Genomic DNA, 13,175 nt, shown 5'->3' with positions numbered 1-13,175 from the left:
GAGCGTGAGAGGCAATAATGCAGTCCTCAAAAGCACGGATCCTGAAGCCACTGAGGGCCCGGGTTCCAACCATCACTACTCTGCGACTGCCAGTATATGGCCCTGAGTCCCTAAGCTGCTCAAGGTCATGGGCAAGTGCAGCCAGACTCTGGAACTGGGCCTCAGTGTCCCAGGCTACACAGCACGGAGGTGGAACAAATGAGCTACTCCATGCGAAGTGCTCCAAACGGTGCCCAGCACGTGTGAGACTACATAAATGTTTCCTATTATTATTTCCAGAATGGAACTGGTCTCTAAGATCGTGTTTGTCAAGTGTATTTTATAAGAAGCTTCAGGAAGTCTTCTCGTATAAATTTATCCGTAATGCCCCAAACCAGGACAAAGATTATTTACAAGTTTCACTTCCTGGTAGGATCTTCCAGGATTTCCATCTGTGGACTAGAGTCCCTGGAAGAACAAACAGTGGAATGTGAAGAATTCTTCTTCTTCCCGGCAACAGAGCAAGGAAATCTGCACCCATTCTCTCAATACTGCAAACCGGCTTCCATAATGAAAAAAAAAAAAAAAACAAACCCAAAGACCTTCATTGCATTAAACTAACTAATGCGGCGGGGCACATTTTTAAAAATGCAGTTTTTATTCTGAAAGCAACCAAAGCATTAAAAATTTTAAAGTTACACCAGCTGAGAGGGACATGGTTCAGCTCACACAGGGATGACAGTCCCAGGGACTGGAATAAAACCTGATGAATCAAAAGATTTCTTTCCCAGAAAATGCTGAAATTCCAGGAACAATGTGCTATACTTGGGATGATTAAGAGAACAATGCTCTTAAAAATCCCCTCTCAGGCTAGGAGTCTAGCCTCAGCTCCTAACAGAGATCTGCTCAAGGATCACCTCTCCTCCTCTCAGAGGGGGCATCTGTACGACACATTCTTCAGAAGCGATGGCAGGCTCTTCCCCAGGGGAGCAGATACAACTGACAGCAGCACTAGTCGGGTCACAGTACAGGTCTGAGGTCGTGCCCTGCACAGGGGCGCCCCGCCAGGGAGCAGGGGCAGAAACCCAGCCCCCGCTGTTCCCCGACTGGGCAGCTGCCGGCGTGCGGCCGCTGACTTCACACTAAGGGACTGTGGGGGCTGCTCCAAGTCGTGCTGAGCACACAAGCCCTCCACGAGCGAAACAAGCTGGAGTCCAGAGCCCTGTGGGAGCTGGGGGCTGCCGGGCGTACCCCCTAGGACGCCGCTGTGGTTTGTCCTCCAACAATAGCCAACTTTCTGCAGGGCGGACATTGGCCAGCTCTCCTGGTTTCCTTTTGGTTATCAGCTGCTCTGTGGTCTCTTCTTTTCCTGCCTCTGTATTCTCCTTTCTGACGGGAACTCTTTCCCTTCCTTTCCACTCCAATTCTCCTTTTGCAAAAGCCACAACACAAATTAATGCGCACCCACGAGGAATGGCAAAATAATGGCACTCTGCCCACCCACATAGATTCTACACTACTTCCAAATATTTATCGGGTCACAATTTTCCCTTTCTCATGTAAGGACTCTTCTGGTCTCTCCTCTCTTCTCTATTACCCCCAAAATCAATTTTGAGATGTAAATAAATGCTCCTCTTCCCTTATCTTCAGAGGGTAGATGATCTTTCTTCACCTCCAGGTGGCGCTTACCCCTCATTCTCTACTCCTGGGCCCACCTGCCCCCTTTGCCCCATACCCGCATCATCTTGGCCTCACTGCTTCATTCCCAAACTACATGTTTCTCCCTGAATCTCTTACTCCTCAAGCAAGACAACCCTTCAAATGCATTCACTCCAGATATAACAAATTTAAAGGGCAGAAATTGTTACAAGTATGGGGCTTTTGTTGTTGTTGTTTTTCTGCTTTGTGTGTGTATTGGGGGGGGCGGTGCTCGGAACAATGAAATCAAGTTTTGATCTGTTTCCATTTAAACTGATTGTCAAAGTGTATTGTGCTTTTATTCACATCCCATGCTTCTGTTTACCTGGCCACTAAGGGCTATCTATCTCTAAGGGCCTAAGCTTGCAGGCTGTATCCAGCCCACAAAGCCATTTTGTTTGGTCTGCAGGAAGTTCTTATTTAAAATGTTGAGCTAGCCAATCTTTTAAAATCAGGAGATTTTAAAGTAATAATCCAGATTTCTGGCTTACAGTGAAAAATCAGAAGATCTGGCAAGACTTGCCCACATTCCCATATGGCAACAATTGGCTGCTGAACAGATCAGCTAAACAGAGCCCCTTTAGACAGACCTGCACTTTCTAGTTCAGCCCAGGTCCACCCCACTCCCTCCTGATCACCCTACCCTGAGGCTGAGGACAAGCTGCCACAAATCATCTTCGGAGAGGCGGAGAGGCGTACTTCAGGCAGGGCCTGGTATGTGCTTGAGACCCCAGGGCAAGGCTGGCCTCCAACTCTAAGGCTCCCTCTGGTTAGTGCAGAAACTGCAGATACAATTACAAAGTTTGGGCTTCATACAGAATTTGCCACATACAAATAATGTGTAAGGAAAAGAACTAAGAGGGAAGGAAAACATACCATAATAGAAAGACATCTGAAAAGAACTAGGTTAAAGAGAGAGAAAAGCATCCCTCCCTCTCTGGGGGGGTGTGTGCATGGGATGGGGGTGCGTTCGTGCAAGCTGTGTTAACACTGCAGACCATCTCCTGATCTGTACTTTATTATTAGCTGAATGTTAGTGTGAAAAATAAAACCGCTGAAGTAGAAATTCTAACAGAATGAATTCAATCCCCTGAAATGATTATACTTGAGTAGAACACATCTACAAATGGAGTATATATATGTAATACAGATATATGGATATTGATTTGACTCGTTGTTTAGTGGACATAGATAGGATTATTTATTGTTTCACTGCAGATGTTTGCTATGGCATTAGTTTAGCAAGCACTTGGACCTAACACCTTACAAACACGAGCTACGTCTGTATCTATTTATGGACAGCAACCACTGTAAGGTCACATCTCCTGAGGAGGAGTTTACTCCTTCGACGTATACTACTTACCTGTGGCACTCCATCACCAACACTGAGGACAAGAGACCAGGCCTAGAGAAGTCACCACAACAAGTGATTTTAAAATACCCTCTCAGTTCTAGGATAAACTTACCCTCAAGTGGTTTTACTCTGATTGGTACTTTTGAAAATGCTGTGCGCTGGCGAGAACACAGGCCTGGAAGCCAGGAGACCCAGGTACCACTACAATCCCCTCTTCACAGCTTGTGTTCACAGGTTCAGATCTGATCCCTGAATGAGGAACACGAGCCAGACAGGTTGGAAGGTCCCTCTCCACACCTCAAAATCCCATTCTCTTATTTGTTTTTTTTGGCAAGAATATGAATAGGTATCATAAAATGAATACAAAGCAATACAAGAGAAATGAGAACAGTAGATAAGAGAACAGGCTTTGAAATGACAAGTGTAGTTTCAAATTCTACCTCCACCACCTCTGGTTTTTTTGCAAACCACATAACCTCTCAAGCCTCAGTTACCTCATCTGTAAGATGGGAGTAGTCCACTTTCCACTCAGGATTGCTTTGAGGATTGAATGAGAATGCATGTAAATTCCAGGGCATAGGCTTGGACAATCAGGAAATGCCTAATAAATAGTTATTAGCATTAATTTGGGGTATTCCACAAATCATCCAATTGCTTCTTGAGCAGTTAAGTTAAAAAAGAAAATTAGCTATATCTGATAATAAATTGATTTTTAAAGCTTATTCAGTCGGGTAGCATCATGGAGACCATTTTCCAAAGAATTTTAATTTTCAAATACTTCTTAGAACTAAGCTTAGAACAATCAGTGACGAGAATTTTGACTGACAGTACTTCATACCCGATGTGGTGGGCATGAATCTGTCCTGTCTCCATTGCATGAGATCTGGAGAGGCAGCTCTTGGGTGATCAACATCCTTCAGCAGGAATGGCTGTCTTGCACTTCCTTTCTTCTCCTGCTTTGTAGAATTCATTGCAATGTTGGTGATCTGTTGACGCGGAGATTTAGCAAAGGAATTTATGGGTTGCTGGGGAAGTGAAGCCTTCTCTGGCAACGTTCCTAACTGTTACCAGCAAGCAGAAGAGGAAAGTAAAAAGGGTTTTAAGAAATGTTCATAATGGAATCTAACGTTGACATGCATGAGCCCTGCCCAGCAGCAGGTGTCCACAAGAGGATATGGACATCTTGAAAACCTCAGAGCAGTGGTCATTCCAGACTTGATTTCAGACTAGTAAAATCTGAAAGGAAGACTGTCATAAAATTGCCAGGGCTTAGGTGACCAAGAAATGACCTGAAAAACTAAACCATCACCATCCTTCACAAGAGGAAAAACAATAATACCTCAAAGTAGGAAGAACCCAAGATTTTTTTTAAAAAGACCTTTTAAACAGAATAAACTCAGCATTAAAATCAAAACTGAAAAGCTTGCCACATTGTCTCCCTTCTTTTCTTTCGCCCTAGGCTGGGGAACTGTCACCACGGACCCCCTCTGGAATGGCCTTCCAGTTGGCCCCATTATGCCACCCGGTTGGGGATGCAGCACCTCATGGAAGCACGAAGGGCCACACTGTGAACCATCCAGTGTCTTGGTCATCACCTTCCAAGGATACAGATGTATCCTTAGAGCTCCATGTTTGTCTTAGTAACTAATTGTGAGCCTGTCAGCCACAAATGTTTCGAAACCTTTTTGAGTGTCTTCAGTCAGTACCCAGCCTTTGTGTAGGCTCTGTAAGACAGTGGTTCTCAGTCTCAGCTCTACATGTGGAATCACTTGGGGGCAGAGAGAGCTCTTTTCTTTTTCCTTTTTTCTTTTTTTTTTTTAAGATTTTATTTATTTATTTGACAGAGAGAGAGAGAGCGAGAGAGGGAACACAAGCAGGGGGAGTGGGAGAGGGAGAAGCAGGCTTCCTGCTGAGCAGGGAGCCTGATGCGGGGCTCGATCCCAGGACCCTGGGACCATGACCTGAGCCAAAGGCAGACGCTCAACAACTGAGCCACCCAGGCGCCCCCAGAGAGAGCTCTTTTCAAAATGAAACTCCACTCCCAGAGATTTTGATTCAACCTAGGGCTCAAGTAACTTTAAAATATTCCCCAGGCTGACTTGGATGAGAGCCAGGCAGGGCTGAGGAAAACTGGTACTGTATTTTTTTTGCCTTCACCCTGAATTTAGGTATTACAAAACTGTCAGGTACACCTCTTCAGGCATTCCTTCAGGGGACAAACATGAACGGAGGGCCTGCCATGTGCCAGGAACTAGGAAATCAGTGGAGAACAAGACAGATACACCCCTGCCCTCACCAGGCGGACAGGGTACCGGAGCAACAGACAAGGAGGCGGGCAACCGAAATACCACTTTCAGGCTTCCTGGGATGAGGTGAACATTCCAGATTCCTCCATCCTTATCCTTGTGGTTTCATGGGTTTCAATAACATCTCCCGACGATCTTCTTTCCAGATACTAAAAATCCCAATATTTTTATCAGAAAAGCAGACGGGCAAGGCCCTGTCCTTGTGGAGCCTCCATTCTAGCAGGAATGCCTACATTTTCTAGGTCCCATTACATTGGTTGCCCCAACTCCAGGGTCTTTCCTAAAGTCAGGTGCCCCAGCTTTGAACAAAGCACAGTGGAAACTCAAATAAGATTGTTTTGTTTGGTTTCCACAATCTTTTTTTTTTTCCCAAAATCTTTTTGATGGAGCTTAGCGTTTCCTGTCTTTTTTAATCTGCAAGAGCAAGTTGGGACAACACTGTGAAAGTGTTTTTGAAGTCCTTTCCTGGGTCTTGCCACCAAAACACCACCCTTTGACAGTTCCATAATTTCTCTCTTAGTACCTGACCTCCTATTGCCCAGAGAAACTCACCTGCAAATCTTCTGATGACTCACATATCCTAATACGGTTGCCCTGGAGTAAATCCCCATTGGTTAGTTATTTCATAATTCAGAAGAGCTTGCTGTCATCTGTAAACCTAGAAATTCCACTGTGTGCTCCTTCTTTTGGATCAATTATGTAAATAAGGCCTGGGGGACCCACTGTTTACACATCTCCAAGCAGAGGAGAAATCTTTATCCTAGCCTTTATTTGTGGTCTTTAAGGTTGATGAATTCTAATGCCTGCTCTGTCACTTCATGTGTAAGCTACAGCTAGTCACATCACCTCCCTGGGCCTCGATTTTCTCATCTACGAAATTCGAGTGTTGATACCTTCTATAAAATTCTACCTTTCTGGTCAAATAGTACATCACATCCTTAATTCCAAGGTGACTTCAAGTTTGATACAGCCCTTAAAAGTATAAAAGGACAATACCTGGGGGTTTTCCAATATTTTCCCCCCTCAAGAAATCTCATACCTTCACAACACATCCCTTCTCTCAGGAAAATCCCTCATCTCCAGAGGACATGGACAGGTGTCCCACGTGGACGAGAACGGAAGGGAGAGCAAAGGGACTGACCATCTGGACAGACAACACACCAGCAGGGTATTAGGGCACAATGGACATTCCTAACAAAGAAGGTGCACACGTTAGCTGTGAGATCTGTAATTTTGTTCTAGGGCTCTCAACGATGTTAGATGGCTACCACCCCAAACAAATAATTTATTTAAATCTAGTTTGTTGAATAGATCTAGAACATTTAGGGAACTTGGCACTAAGTTCTTTCTGAACTGCCTGCTTCAAAAAACATCTAAGCATGGTGATTTCCTAATGTCATTTCAGAGATGACATGTGAAATCTGGTAAGTATGAAATTATACCAATGACAAGCTAAATCCCAATTCTGGGGAAAAAGGCTTGTTTCTAAGCCCCAATCCTCTCTCCTTCCCCAAATATAAAGCTGTCACTAATGAAGTATTTTGGGCGTACTAACAAAAAGAAAACGAAAAAAAAGCTTGGGCCAAGTGGGAATCAAGTTCATATGTGTTTTTTTCAGTACCACTTATCCTATTTACCTCTTCACAAATTTCAAAAGCAACTCTGATCTGGCAAGCTTCAGATTTACACAGAACATTAGAAATTCTCTTCCAGATGTCTAAACAGTATTACAAAGACCCCAGAGGATGGAGTACTAATTTCAGAAGCTTGCAACAGACTCAAATAATTTCAAAAGGGCATCACAGGTGCAAACATTTGCAAAAGCTAAATGCAATGTAGTTTGACCACAAACACAGATTTCTCAGAAGCCCCTAAACTAAAGGCCAGTCAACCCTTGGAATTCACCTCCATCACTCAGCACCCCAGGTCCGGAATGGGACTAACAGTGCCAAACTACTGGATTGTGTGCAGTATTAATACAGGCGGCTACAAAGCTTTTGGCTAAGTCATCCTCTACTCCTCTCTCATAGGATTAGAAGGCAGAAGCAAGATTTTAAAATCTCAAAAGACCTTAAGACTGGACCAAAATAAATAGGATAGCACTGAACATGGACAAAAACAAACCAAAAAACTTCCATTCGATTTCACACACATACAAAGATCTGCCCAATGAATACAAGGATGTAGCAGCTCGTACAAGAAATATCTGGATGTTCTGACTGTTTGGACAGAACCTATACATGGATCTGTGCTAGCTACATGCTATTTTTTTTTTTAAGGCAGTTTTTTAAGTTTAAATTGCAGTAAATAGATGCTTATGCCTTGGTTTCAGGAAACAGCTGTCCTACTGTACTCTTTGTTGACCAGAACACATTTCAATTACCGTATTCAATTCCAGACACTGTTACTCTCCATGTGAGATGCTGACAAAGAAGACATCTACAAACCATGTCCCACACAGGATTATGAAAAGAAGTGGACTATTTTGCACCGAGAACAGGGGAAGGATACATCATACTTTCTTTGTGAAAGATGTCAAAGGGCTGTCCTACTGATGCGGGAAGTTCCCAGGAGGCAGTCTTCAGCTCAAATAATAATCATACATAGTTCAAAGATACAACGACATGTCTTCATAAGTACAGAGTTCCCTGTTTCTGGGGGTGTCTAAATAGAGGCTGCCTAGCAAGTGCAAGAATTTACTAAAGAAGTTAGACCAGGACCTCTCTACAATTCCACTTCTGATTCCATGATTTCCCACCTGCCCAATATTATACTGCCCTGCTGGCTCATCTGCCACAATCTCTTGAAAACGCCCTTTTCTTCTGATTAGGTTTTGCCCAGATCCTAATCACTTCAGGCCTGAGCACAGCAGAAGTCTCCTAGATTGGCTTCCCAACCTTGACGTCCCTCCTCATGTGTCAAGAACCACCTCCTTCAAGGCCTATTCTGAGATGTAACTTCACTTCACAGTGACCTTTCTGGTTACTGTCTAGAGCAGGATTTCTCAACCCTGGCACTACCGACATTTTTGCCAGGATAATTCTTTGTTGTGGGGGCTGTCCCAGGCATGGCAGGAGGAATGCTGAGCAGGATCCCTGGCTTCTATCCACTAGATGTCAGTAGCACCTGCCTCCCAGCTTTGACCAAAAAAATGTCTCCAGACATTGCCAAATGTTTGCTGGGAGGCAAAATCACCCCTTGTTGAGAACCACTCTTCTTGAGGCAAATGATTAACACCACTGACCCGTGGTTCAAGTTTTCCACTAACTAGATTCCCCCTACCTTCATCAGTCATGGTCTCTGCTCCAGCCAGGCAAACCTACTTACTATCTCTGACTTGTGACAAAGCTCACTGCTTCCCCTAACACATGCTCCTTCCCTTTTTCCCAAAGCCCACAACACTTTCATCTGGCTCCAAAAACACTTTCCATTTCAGTATTCCTTGACCTTTGAGAAAAATGTAATCCTTTGCAGCTTGTGGTGTCCTCACCCATACCTGTCTTACCGGCCCTCTATCTGTACACGAATCCTCTCCTTCCTTGTTAAGGAACCACAGCATCCACTCTGGTTCTCTGCTTGCTGCTAGCACTCAGTAAATCCTGATTGGTATTTCCTAGAATGTCAAACATCAGCTCCAATTACACGTGGAAAATATGTGAAATCCCTTACCAACTACCATTTCAAGAATGTATGAGATCATGAGTATACAGTTTGAACAAAAGTTTGACTTCTTCATACGTAGTGCCAATCCACCTACATGACTGGGATTGAACCAAGTCTAACTTCCATCATATAGCTACCAAAACAATTTAGCTACTGGGACAAGACAAACACATCAAAATTTTGTAAAATTAATCAAAAAAGCTCAGCACAATGTAAAAGTTAAGGGGGAAAGGCCAAGTTCTGACCAAGTTTTTTTTTTTTTTTTTTTTTTAAAGATTTTATTTATTTGACAGAGAGAGACACAGCCAGAGAGGGAACACAGCAGGGGGAGTGGAAGAAGCAGGCTCCCCAGGGAGCAGGGAAGCCCGACATAACCTGAGCTGAAGGCGACGCTTAATGACTGAGCCACCCAGTCGCCCCTCTGACCAAGTTTTTAAAAATTCTGTAAACCTTGGCAAGGAGGAAAAGATGTGACTGTGGCTCCATACTCTCCCCCCCCACCCCCGCTCTCCGTTCAATGCATCACCAACTACTCAACATGGTAACGGAAGAGACTGGGGGACTGGGTCATCTAAGGACAGTCTCCTTTTCCACCTGCTAATGTGTTAAGTTTTAATCAACAAAGTACACACACACCCTCAATAAAAATGAGACAAATCTAAGATAAAATGTTCAAATATATAAATAAACCATGCCAATTCAGTATTTAGAATTTTTTTTTCCAGCTCCATGTTTTAACTAATCGTTTTATGGGAGGCTCCCTACCTAACCTATAGAGATCAAACACTCCAAATCAACTTTGCTGGATCCTTACTTTAACTCATCTCAGGATCTTTCCTCTCTCTTGCTTTGGCATCTTAACAGGGTTTTAGTCAACTGATGTGGAAGGCAGGAGAAGCGACAACTCTACTCCTCTCCTAACTGATGGTAGGTGTTTGGTTAGTATTTTGTGGACAGTAAAAAGAAATGTTGTCTAAAGACCTCATTTACTGGTTATGGTGCAGGATTCTTCCCATAGGTCAGTAAAAAGCAGAGGTCCCAGAAACTTTGGTGGGGAAGGTCTGAATCACTGTCATCCTTGGCACTCGGAAGTGCCCTTTGGTTGTTCATGAGGTAAACAGCCCTCACCATTACTGCAGACAAGAATTCCTTGCCTGTGCAGACTCTTTCAAAGTCCAGCACAGAACACAAAATAGGTGCTCAATAAACGCTGCCTGGCTGGAATTTTATCATCAAAGCTAAGGAGGGACGCCTGGGTGGCTCAGTCCGTTAAGCCTCTGCCTCAGGTCCTGATCCCAGGGTCCTGGGATAGAGTCCTGCATCCGGCTCCCTACTCGGTGGGGAGTCTGCTTCTCCCTCTGCCTGCAACTCCCCCTGCTTGTGCTGTCTCTCTGACAAATAAATAAATAAAATCTTAAAAAAAAAAAAAGCTAAGGAAAGCTTCCAGAAGTTAGCTCTCTTTACTCCTGTATCTCCTTCAAAATAGGTCCTCATAGCTTTCTCTGCTCAACAAGAAATATTTTTCAAATTCAAGGAAGAGAAACGGAGGAAATCTGCAAAGCAGAGGGAACCATGTAGGAGTCCAAGTAGCTCAAGTTGGGCCCCACGGTTGGCTAGGGCCCCCCAGTACCTATTCTCCATCTTTCTGCCTACCTCTTCAGTACTTGCTCCCACTCACCTTTGCGTTTCTTTCTTTTCCTGAAGCCCTACCTCCCCACCTTCTGCCACACAACCCCCCAAGTGCGTGCCCGTTGGGACCGCAAATCCCCTCTTCCGCTACAGCAGGGACCTACCTCTCCTCCCTCGAACCTGCAGCAGCTCTTCTTCACTGTGGCTGGCTTTTTAAAAAACACAAAACACAAAACAAAAGCCCGCCTAAAGCCAAAACCCTAATTTCTTTATCCCTAAAGGATACCCCAAATTAGGGGGGACATTAAGAGGAAGGCCTCTATCAACCCTCCAGGAAGCAACTTCCCCCAATCCTCCTTCCCAAGCCCCTGGCCAGGATAGGAGCAGAAGTCCCTTTCCCAAGTGCCCACGCCTTCAAACAAGCTAGAAGCGGATTATACCGGTACCCAACCCGGAGATGGCCCGCGGCGGGCAGGGTGCACCTGCGGGCCCCCAGCTCCCTCCCTCCCGCTCGGGGGGCGGGGCGCGGCCCTCATTCCCCGCCCAACCCACCCGGCGCGGGAAGCGGGCGAGGGGGAGGCGTTTCTGGAGAAGTTAAAGGGCTCACCTTCTGGGCTCCCGGCCAGCAAGGCCAGACACCAAACACCCACCTCCGAGAGGAATCAGCGGAGCCGAAACCGGGTCTCCCCGCCCTCCCGACTGCGTGGACGGGGGCGAGAGGAGGGAGCGCGCACGAGGGGGAGCCGGAGGGAGGCAGTCCGCACTCTCCCCTCCCAGGGCCCACCGCCGCCGGCGCAGGCGTCGGCGGCGCCCGCAGCTCCAGCAGCTCCGAGCGGCACAATCTTCCGGGCCCGGGCGGTCGCAGACGGGAGACCAGCGCAGCCCCGCGCGCCGCCCGCATCCCCCCCGGCCCCCGCCCCTCGCGGCGAGTTCCCGGCAGCAGCCTCAGCTCCCACCGCGGGGCCGGACGCCTGCGCCGGGAAAGGGGCGCGCTTCGCCTCCGGGGCGGCTCCCACCTGCGCGACCCCGGCCCACTGCCCCGGCCCCGGAGAGGCGCGCACCAACCTTGGGGGGCAGCCCGGGCAGCTTGGCCGCCGAGCCACGGCTTATGCTGAGGCGGGAGGTGGCGGCATCACCTGCGGCGGGCGGCGGCTGCACCGGGACGCGCCGGGGCGGCGAAGGCGCGCGGCGCCCTGGACCCTGCTCCCGAGGCCCCGCCCGCGGCTGCCACCTCGAAGCGCGGCGGAGGAGCCGGGGCACCACGGGCGGCGGCAGCGGCGGCGACGGGAGCAGCAGCACATGACTCTGTAACGGGGGGAATTAGACAAAGCGTAACATGGACTCCGGGCCCGTGCAGGCGCTGCAGCTCCGGGACCAACCGCAGCCAGCGAGCGCCGCGACTGGCCCGGCCGCAGCCAATGGGGCGGGCTCGGGCCTCCATGTGACGGCAAGCACTTTCCCCCGGCCGCACGGCCGCGCCCGCAGCGGGCCGGGCTCACCGGCGGCGGCTGCCTGGCCAGTTAGGTGGCCCAGGGTCGGGGACTGGCGGCGAGAGGCTGCCAGAGGCCGGGCAGGTGCATGGGGCGGGGATGATCGCCGGTCACCGAAAGACTTACCTGTCAAACGTCTACCTGAACAGGGCGCCGTGCCAGGCAGCCGCTGTCGCCTGGCGGGAGCGGGGCAAGGTCAGCAACCTTCGCCCTTCCTGGGTCTTTACTTTTGACTAAAACTCTGATATTAAGACGTAGGGAGAAATGCCATGAAGTGGTAGGGGGACATTTGCGTAAGTCATTTAAGCAGTTTCCAACCCAAGGAGAAAGTCCTTGCCTCGGATTTGGGGCACTCACAACTTTATCTTGGCACGAATAGCTACCCAGCCTCATGTGGTCCGTCTCTGCTATGAAAGATCTATTGGAGAGTCAGTTCTTGTTTTAATCCAAGTCTACTCTTTTTTCCCCATTTTTTGCCAAAATTGTCTTGTGTCTGAAGCAGGCAGATGAAAGGTTGTCCTCTGCTGAGAGGTGTTTTCCAACCTGATAGTTTTTCTTCTTGTTTTTGTTGTACGATGGAAATGTATTTCCCATCTTTCTCGTGGGTGGGGAGAAGCAGGGATAAAGAAATAAGGCCAGGAGGGATGTTCGGAATTGTTGGTTTATAACAAGACAAATGGTTCCAGCCCAATACTTCAGTATCTCCTTTTATCGGAATCCACCCTTTTCTGTGAACAATGGGAAGTCTCATCTCTATCAGGATCTCTCCATGTCAGTGAATGTTCAATCAACATTTACTCAGTGTCAATGTTCTTTGTAAACATGTGGCACAAAATGGGAAGGGCGCTCAGGAAGGTGTGTGTTCAGATACAGCAAGGCCTTACAAAGAGTGGTTTTCTAAGGTTTCAGGAAGGGCTTCGGGACCCTGGCGTAGTGAGCCCTTGTGGATCAGGCACTGAAAGTGAAGAAGGGCAGCCTGGCAGGGAGGAGTTCGAACAGAGGTCCAGAGCATGCTCAAGGGACTGTTCTAGACTAGTTACAACATGACACTAGATT

General features: G+C 47.4%; 1 protein-coding gene across 2 annotated transcripts in view; it reads right to left on the bottom strand.

Moving 5' to 3' along the window:
• LRRC8D (leucine rich repeat containing 8 VRAC subunit D) overlaps nt 1-11,962 on the bottom strand; it is a 114,412-nt gene extending 102,450 nt beyond the window's left edge. The window contains exon 1 of one of the 2 annotated variants that reach the window (XM_081818752.1): nt 11,695-11,962. The gene's annotated coding sequence lies outside the window, so the exon portion shown is untranslated. Of the gene's footprint in view, nt 1-11,236; nt 11,419-11,694 lie in introns of those variants that run through there. The other variant, XM_081818753.1, reaches the window with a different exon arrangement.
• Between the last annotated feature and the right edge of the window lie 1,213 nt (nt 11,963-13,175).

The sequence above is a fragment of the Leptonychotes weddellii genome, chromosome 4 (genome assembly GCF_054177405.1).
Source record: "Leptonychotes weddellii isolate Sample4059 chromosome 4, ASM5417740v2, whole genome shotgun sequence".
NCBI lineage: Eukaryota > Metazoa > Chordata > Mammalia > Carnivora > Phocidae > Leptonychotes > Leptonychotes weddellii.
The sequence above is the reverse complement of the archived record's forward strand: the minus strand, read 5'-3'. Positions and strand labels throughout refer to the sequence as shown.